Source organism: Squalius cephalus (assembly GCF_949319135.1).
Source record: "Squalius cephalus genome assembly, chromosome: 12".
In the NCBI taxonomy this organism is placed as follows: Eukaryota; Metazoa; Chordata; class Actinopteri; order Cypriniformes; family Leuciscidae; genus Squalius; species Squalius cephalus.
The window spans coordinates 8,500,879-8,509,219 of NC_137133.1; positions in this window are offsets into that span (position 1 = coordinate 8,500,879).

Consider the following 8,341-nt stretch of genomic DNA (forward strand, 5'->3'; position numbering starts at 1 on the left):
CCAGGATGGAGCAGCTGTCAACGGCACAGGCGGGAGCCGGCGGCTGCGCGTCCGTGAGGGGGGGGGGCGGAGAGGGAGAGAAAGAAGCTCGAAGGAAGGGTTCCGGCGAGCTCTTAGGCACCACATTGGTCTCCGGTGGTCTCTGGGAGCGGCGCTTCTTTCTGCGCGGCCCAGCAGAGACAGGCAGAGTGACAGCGTCATCGTTAAAAGCTTCAAGTCGAGCCCGCAGGGTCGACATTGAAAGCTCGTCACACTCAGGGCAGCCGCCCGTAGAGAGAGCGATGGCAGCGTGCTCACGGCCCAGGCAGAGAGCGCAGATCAGATGGCGGTCTCCGTTGCTGAGCGGTGCGCGGCATGAGCCACAGGAATAACGAGGCATTTTGATAAAAACGCCTCGCACTCTTTTAGATAGAAAGTGTGTGTCGCAGAGGCGAACAGGTATATAGGCATGTGTGACATAGGGCCAATGTAGGCTATAAATAATGTAGAAAATTTAATAGAAACAAAATGTATATTTATGAATGTAAGCATGTGTAGCCTCAGTTCACATGAAAAGAAAGAGACAGAAAAGAGAGAAGCTAGAATCAGTGAACGTACATTAATACTGACAAAATTACCAGGTTTGGGATTAATTAAAATCATGTCGGTTAAGAGCACGGCATACCTTTAAAATGTTATTAGTTTTATTATGAAACTATCCATCCATCCATCCATCCATCCATCTTCTTCCGCTTATCCGGGACCGGGTCGCGGGGGCAGCAGTCTAAGCAGGGATGCCCAGACTTCCCTCTCCCCAGACACTTTCTCCAGCTCTTCCGGGGGGACACCGAGGCGTTCCCAGGCCAGCCGGGAGACATAGTCCCTCCAGCGTGTCCTAGGTCTTCCCCGGGGTCTCCTCCCGGTGGGACATGCCCGGAACACCTTCCCGGGAAGGCGTCCAGGAGGCATCCGGAAAAGATGCCCGAGCCACCTCAGCTGACCCCTCTCGATGTGGAGGAGCAGCAGCTCTACTCTGAGCTCCTCCCGAGTGACCGAGCTTCTCACCCTATCTCTAAGGGATCGCCCAGCCACCCTGCGGAGAAAGCTCATTTCGGCTGCTTGTATCCGGGATCTTGTCCTTTCGGTCATGACCCACAGCTCATGACCATAGGTGAGGGTAGGAACGTAGATTGACCAGTAAATCGAGAGCTTCGCCTTGCGGCTCAGCTCCTTCTTCACCACGACAGACCGGTACAGTGACCGCATTACTGCAGAAGCTGCACCGATCCGTCTGTCAATCTCCCGTTCCATCCTTCCCTCACTCGAGAACAAGACCCCAAGATACTTGAACTCCTCCACTTGAGGCAGGAACTCTCCACCAACCTGAAGCGGGCAAACCACCTTTTTCCGACTGAGAACCATGGCCTCGGATTTGGAGGTGCTGATTCTCATCCCAGCCGCTTCACACTCGGCTGCAAACCGTCCCAGTGCATGCTGGAGGTCCTGGTTTGATGAGGCCAGCACGACAACATCATCCGCAAAGAGCAGAGATGAAATCGTGGGGTCCCCAAACCCGACCCCCTCCGGCCCCTGGCTGCGCCTAGAAATTCTGTCCATAAAAATTATGAACAGAACCGGCGACAAAGGGCAGCCCTGCCGGAGTCCAACATGCACCAGGAACAAGTCTGACTTACTGCCGGCAATGCGAACCAAGCTCCTGCTCCGGTCGTACAGGGACCGGATAGCCCCTAGCAAAGGGCCCCGAACCCCATACTCCCAGAGCACCCTCCACAAGATGCCACGAGGGACACAGTCGAATGCCTTCTCCAAATCCACAAAACACATGTGGATTGGTTGGGCAAACTCCCATGCACCCTCCAGCACCCTGTAGAGGGTATAGAGCTGGTCCAGTGTTCCACGACCGGGACGAAAACCACACTGTTCCTCCTGAATCCGAGGTTCTACTATCGGCCGGATTCTCCTCTCCAGTACCCTGGCATAGACTTTCCCGGGGAGGCTGAGAAGTGTGATCCCCCTATAGTTGGAGCACACCCTCCGGTCCCCCTTCTTAAAAGAGGGACCACCACCCCGGTCTGCAAGTCCAAAGGCACTGTCCCCGACCGCCACGCGATGCTGCAGAGGTGTGTCAGCCAAGACAGCCCCACAACATCCAGAGACTTGAGGTACTCAGGGCGGATCTCATCCACCCCCGGTGCCTTGCCACCGAGGAGTTTCTTGACTACCTCGGTGACTTCAGCTCGGGTGATGGACGTGTCCGCCTCCGAGCCCTCAGCCTCTGCTTCCTCAATGGAAGACGTGACGGCGGGATTGAGGAGATCCTCGAAGTATTCCTTCCACCGTCCGGTGATATCCCCAGTCGAGGTCAACAGCTGCCCACCTCCACTGTAAACAGCATTGGTAGGGCACTGCTTCCCCCTCCTGAGGCGCCGGACGGTTTGCCAGAATCTCTTCGAGGCCGACCGATAGTCCTTCTCCATGGCCTCACCGAACTCCTCCCAGGCCCGAGTTTTTGCCTCCACAACCACTTGGGCTGCAGTCTGCTTGGCCCGTCGGTACCCGTCAGCTGCCTCCGGAGTCCCACAAGCCAACCAGGCCTGATAGCACTCCTTCTTCAGCTTGACGGCATCCCTTACTTCCGGTGTCCACCACCGGGTTCGGGGATTGCCACCTCGACAGGCACCGGAGACCTTACGGCCACAGCTCCGAGTGGCCGCGTTGACAATGGAGGTGGAGAACATGGTCCACTTGGACTCAATATCTCCAGACTCCCTCAGGATCTGGTTGAAGCTCTGTCGGAGGTGGGAGTTGAAGATCTCTCTGACAGGGGATTCGGCCAAACGTTCCCAACAGACCCTCACAGTACGTTTGGGTCTGCCGAGTCTGTCCAGCTTCCTCTCCCACCATCGGATCCAACTAACCACTAGGTGGTGATCAGTTGACAGCTCCGCCCCTCTCTTCACCCGAGTGTCCAAGACATACGGCCGGAGGTCGGATGAAACGACCACAAAGTCGATCATCGACCTCCGGCCTAGGGTGTCCTGGTGCCATGTGCACTGATGGACACCCTTATGCTTGAACATGGTGTTCGTTATGGACAAGCTGTAACTAGCACAGAAGTCCAATAACAGAACACCACTCTGGTTCAGATCAGGGGGGCCGTTCCTCCCAATCACGCCCCTCCAGGTGTCACTGTCGCTGCCCACGTGGGGGTTGAAGTCCCCCAGTAGAACGACGGAGTCCCCAGTCGGAGCACTTTCCAGCACCCCTCCCAGAGACTCCAAGAAGGCCGGGTACTCTGCACTGCCGTTTGGCCCATAGGCACAAACGACAGTGAGAGACCTACCCCCGACCCGAAGGCGCAGGGAAGCGACCCTCTCGTTCACCGGGGTGAACTTCAACACATGGCGGCTGAGCTGGGGGGCTATAAGCAAACCCACACCAGCCCGCCGCCTCTCACCATGGGCAACTCCAGAGTGGTGAAGAGTCCATCCTCTCTCGAGGAGTGTGGTTCCAGAGCCCAAGCCGTGCGTAGAGGTGATCCCAAATATCTCTAGTCGGAATCTCTGAACCTCACTCCTCGAGAGAGGAGTGTGGTTCCAGAGCCCAAGCCGTGCGTAGAGGTGATCCCAACTATCTCTAGTCGGAATCTCTGAACCTCACGCACAATCTCAGGCTCCTTCCCCGCCAGGGAGGTGACATTCCATGTCCCTAGAGCTAGATTCCGCATCCAGGGATCGGGTTGTCTAGGCCCCCACCTTTGACTGCCGCCCGATCCATTTAGCACCGGCCCCATACGGTCCCTCCTGCAGGTGGTGGGTCCACGGGAGGGTGGGGCCTTCGGGCTGAGCCCGGCCGGACCCCATGGGGGAGGCCCGACCACCAGGCGCTCGCATACGAGCCCCAACCCCGGGCCTGGCTCCAGGGTGGGGCCCCGGCTGCGCCATGCCGGGCGACGTCACGGTCCTTGAATTTATATCCATCATAAGGGTTTTTTGAACCGCTCTTAGTCTGACCCATCACCTAGGACCTGTTTGCCTTGGGAGACCCTACCAGGGCATATAGCCCCAGACAACATAGCTCCTAGGGTCATTCGGGTACTCAAACCCCTCCACTACGATAAGGTGGCAGTTCAAGGAGGGGCTGCCCTGTTGTTTAATCCTATTAAGAAACTAATAACATTTTATTACATACTGAATTGGTCGATGTTTTTCTGAGTTTTCTTTATTATGTTGGCTTAAGAAAGCCAGCATATATTTAAACATTATTATTATATTATTATTATTTATTATTATTATTATGAGAAATTGACTAGAACTTTAATGCTTCACCAAATTCCAGACCTTCAGGCTGGTCTGACTCGCTTATACCTTTTTTTCCCCAAGAAAAAAAAGGGTCAGACTTTCCCAAAAAATCCATTGACTTGCGTTTTCTGAGCAATGAAGGCCGTACTACTTAATGCTGTACAGTCCACTAGAGGGGGCGACAGGATAATCTTTTCTCTTAGTCTTTTCTACTCTTACCCTGTTTGCATCAGTTTAAATGACAAATAAATGCATGAATTTAATTCATAAATAGGCCATATCTGTGTATCCGCTCTCTAGTTTATTTTAAGATATTGATATTCACACTGGATTTTGCATTTAATGTTTGTCCATCTGGAACTTTTATTTGTCATGAGCTCTATATCTATCTATCTATCTATCTATCTATCTATCTATCTATCTATCTATCTATCTGACTGAGCTTCCTTTGTGAAAAATAGCAGACCACCTTTTTTTAAACTTTTATTTAAAACGGTGGTCAGCTATATTTCACAAAGGAAGCCCATTTGTGCGGTCGTTGGCGTTATACGAGAAGAACATTCTGAATATGAGCCAAGCAATGTGATTTTATCATATTTTATGGGGACTTTCCATAGACATAATGATTTTTATACTGTATAAACTGTGTATTCTACACCAGACTAACCTTACCTCTCACAGAAAACTTTCTGCATTTTTACATTTTCAAAAAACATCACTTAGTCTGATTTGTAAGCTTTATAAGCTCTCTCAGCCACCATAGATTTGAATCTAAATGAGATATTTCCCGGTTAAAATAAGTAATACAAAAACGAAATGTTTAATCCTCTGGTATTCCTCACTTTGGGGTCACACTGGGGTCACACTCCTCTTTGGTCTGTTTTGAAAATAAGTGTAACCTTTTTTTTTTTAAACAAAATAATGTACAATATTTTGTTTAAATAATACTGTATTTCTTTAATATTTAGTATTTTATTCCAGTTAATTTAGTGCTTTAGGTTAAAAACAGAGGAAAGGTCCTTAAATTTCCAATGCAAGGAAAACAGGTTTTGCATTTGGATACATATTTAGACATTATTAAAGACTAGCCTACTACCCCAAAAATTGCTATAATATTTCCAATCCTCTTTATCTCATGACTGACAGCATTGGTGTAGGGCATGTTGTCCTTGTCTGATAAAGATGGCTTCCGACCGTGACCCTCCCACAACATGATCAATCTCCTCCTGAACTGTGGCTGTAGATACAAAGTAGAGATTGTATCGATGAGCAAAGTGGCGTAGTGAGAACTACATTTTTTGGGGGTCACATCTTAAACAGAGAGAGGGGGGTGGGGCATTTTAAGGATGTTCATTTAAAAAAACGCTAACGCCAACGCTAATCATTAACCGACAAAATTATGTTAAATTATAATTAATAAGTTAAAAATACTAGAATTTGTTTTGTTCAGTTTTACACGCGCAAATACAAGCATAAACAACAGAACATGAGGACTCATACATCGTCATATCACGCACCTGCAGTGCTTCTGTGAATGGAGAAAAACAGAACAGAAAGGGAATAAATATAAGGGAAATATATTTCACTTAAATACAGATGAACAAAATGAAAGAAAAAACTGTGTGTCAAGTAATAGCCTAAACACTAAGTTTCGATAATTTTTTTACGCGCTCTAAAAACTTAGCGGGAAGGAAACTGAGATGGCAGAAAGCGCATCCTGTTTGTTTTCTTTATTTTACAAAAGCACATTTTGTTTTTATTGTGAGTTTACACAAATAAAAGTAAACCATACACTACAGTCCAGTGATGAATCTGGGTCCTGGAAATGGGAAGCCTCAGGTGCCATCTCCTCATGGAAATGTGAAGTATAGGCTCAGATGTAGATGTCACTTTTCCTCCTCCTTGCTCATCTCAGGATATTTCATCATGTATAGGAAACCCCATTACAGCAGCAGTTCATCCCACAAACAGATCCAGTGTGCAAAAGCACAAGTTCTCCACACCAAATCTGTGTCATCTTAAAGCTCTTTTTATCTAGTTTATGTTGTTCATAAAGTAAGTCTCTTAGGTACTTTACAGACAAAGCCAATAACCTTCAAACATGTCTTTGTCTAAAATACTATAATATGTTTAAAATATTTAAAAAAGACATTCCTTGTATGACTCTGTACTATGTTAATGCCTTTCTTCAAATTGATTCAATATTGTTTGTTCTGTATTTTATCTAAATTAGGTGTTGTGAACTGGAGTGCATTTTCCAGACAATATAAGCAAGAGTTCCGGGTGCCCTATACTCTCTGCTTGCACTGCACAGCAATATACAAGGACTGCCCACCTGAATGATGGTAGAAGGGGAGTCCTGCGTGGATTATATTCCAGTAAGGAGGTTGAGGGCTATAGCTCGGTTGATTGTTTTTTCAATGATGGAGGGGAATTTCAAGCTGAGTAGATTTGAAGTGTGTGTGTGTGTGTGTGTGTATGTCTGTCTGTCTGTCTGTTGATGTACAGATATGTATGTGATTATCTGTATGTGTACATATTTCTTTTACACAATTATCATAATTATTTTTATTTGAAATAAAAGTTATCACTGTTATGAGTTTTTTTGAGTTGTCATGCATAATATGGGATACAGAGATTGACAATGTACTGTATGTAGTTGGTTTAACTTCAAACTACTTTATTAGAATAAATGTTTTATAATAGCCTATATAATACAAAAAAAATAACCACTTAGTAAACTGTGCGCCACCTAGTCTGAATAACACTGAAGTCAAATATGTCCATATCAGTTTTTTGTAAGTTTAAAGGGGTGGTATAATGCCCTTTTCACAAGATGTAAAATAAGTATCTGATGAGTGTGTATGGTAAGTTTTAACTCAAAATACCCTACAGATATTTTTATATAGCATGTTAAAATTGTCACTTTTTGAGGGTGAGCGTTTTTGTGTCTGTCCCTTTAAATGCAAATGAGCTGCTGCTCCCGGCACAGAGGGCGTAGCTTCAACAGCTTGTGTTCTTTTACCTCACACAGACATGCACTGAACATTTCAAAAACATTTATCCTTTTATGTTCAAACCGGAGTCAGACAGAGATGGAGTGACTCAAAAAGAAGTCACAACATGTAGACAACATTTCTGAATGGTTAGTTGAGGAATTTATGTAGTTTATGAGTAGTTATCTTCTAGTCATTGATTAGCATATTTGGGCAGGGTTTATGTAAATTTCAGTGACGTCACTAACCCGGGAGGAATGTCGTGTAGTCCCTACCAGTCATTTGTTGTATCCTTAAAAAGCAATTTCTGTAAAATAAAATATCTCCCTTTGCTTTGAACTTTGAGCATTGTGACTGTGCAGCTGTTGTTTCTGCTCAAACAGCAACATTACACACTAACTAAAGTTAGAAAAGTGAAATCATAATCAACCACCTCTTTAAAAATGGATTAGGCCTACCATATCTGTAAAATTATAGATTTTTCAATCTCTGAAGATTCAGGTCTAAACACAAATGATTGATTCAAATTCACTATATGTTCCTAATTTAGCAAAACATTCCACTAAATGAAGTTCTGTTTTAACAACGTCACACACGAGGACCCCAGTATGATGTAAACTAGAAATACTCTTAGATTATTTAAAGAATGGTAATGTCACCATAATGGCTCAGATCACAGACAACCAGCTGTCTTACAATGAGAATGTGTTATTCCTGCACATTAAAGAATTATTCAACACTTCAAGTATTATTCACTATTAATTTATTTCTCACATTTATTGAATTTTAATCATATACTTTTGAAGTTTAATTATTCCTGTAGGCCACATGATTTATTTTTTTCAGTCCCCAAATTTAAGTTCTCTTAACATGATAATCAAAACCTTTGTTATACCATTTAAGATATTTAATACTTTTCACAACATTAAATTTGATACAACTGAATTTAAGACTATTTAAGGACCTGCAGGGACACTGAGAAAAGTTGACATTTGATGTGCACAGACAGAACCTTGAATTAGTTTGATTAAAAATGAATGAAAT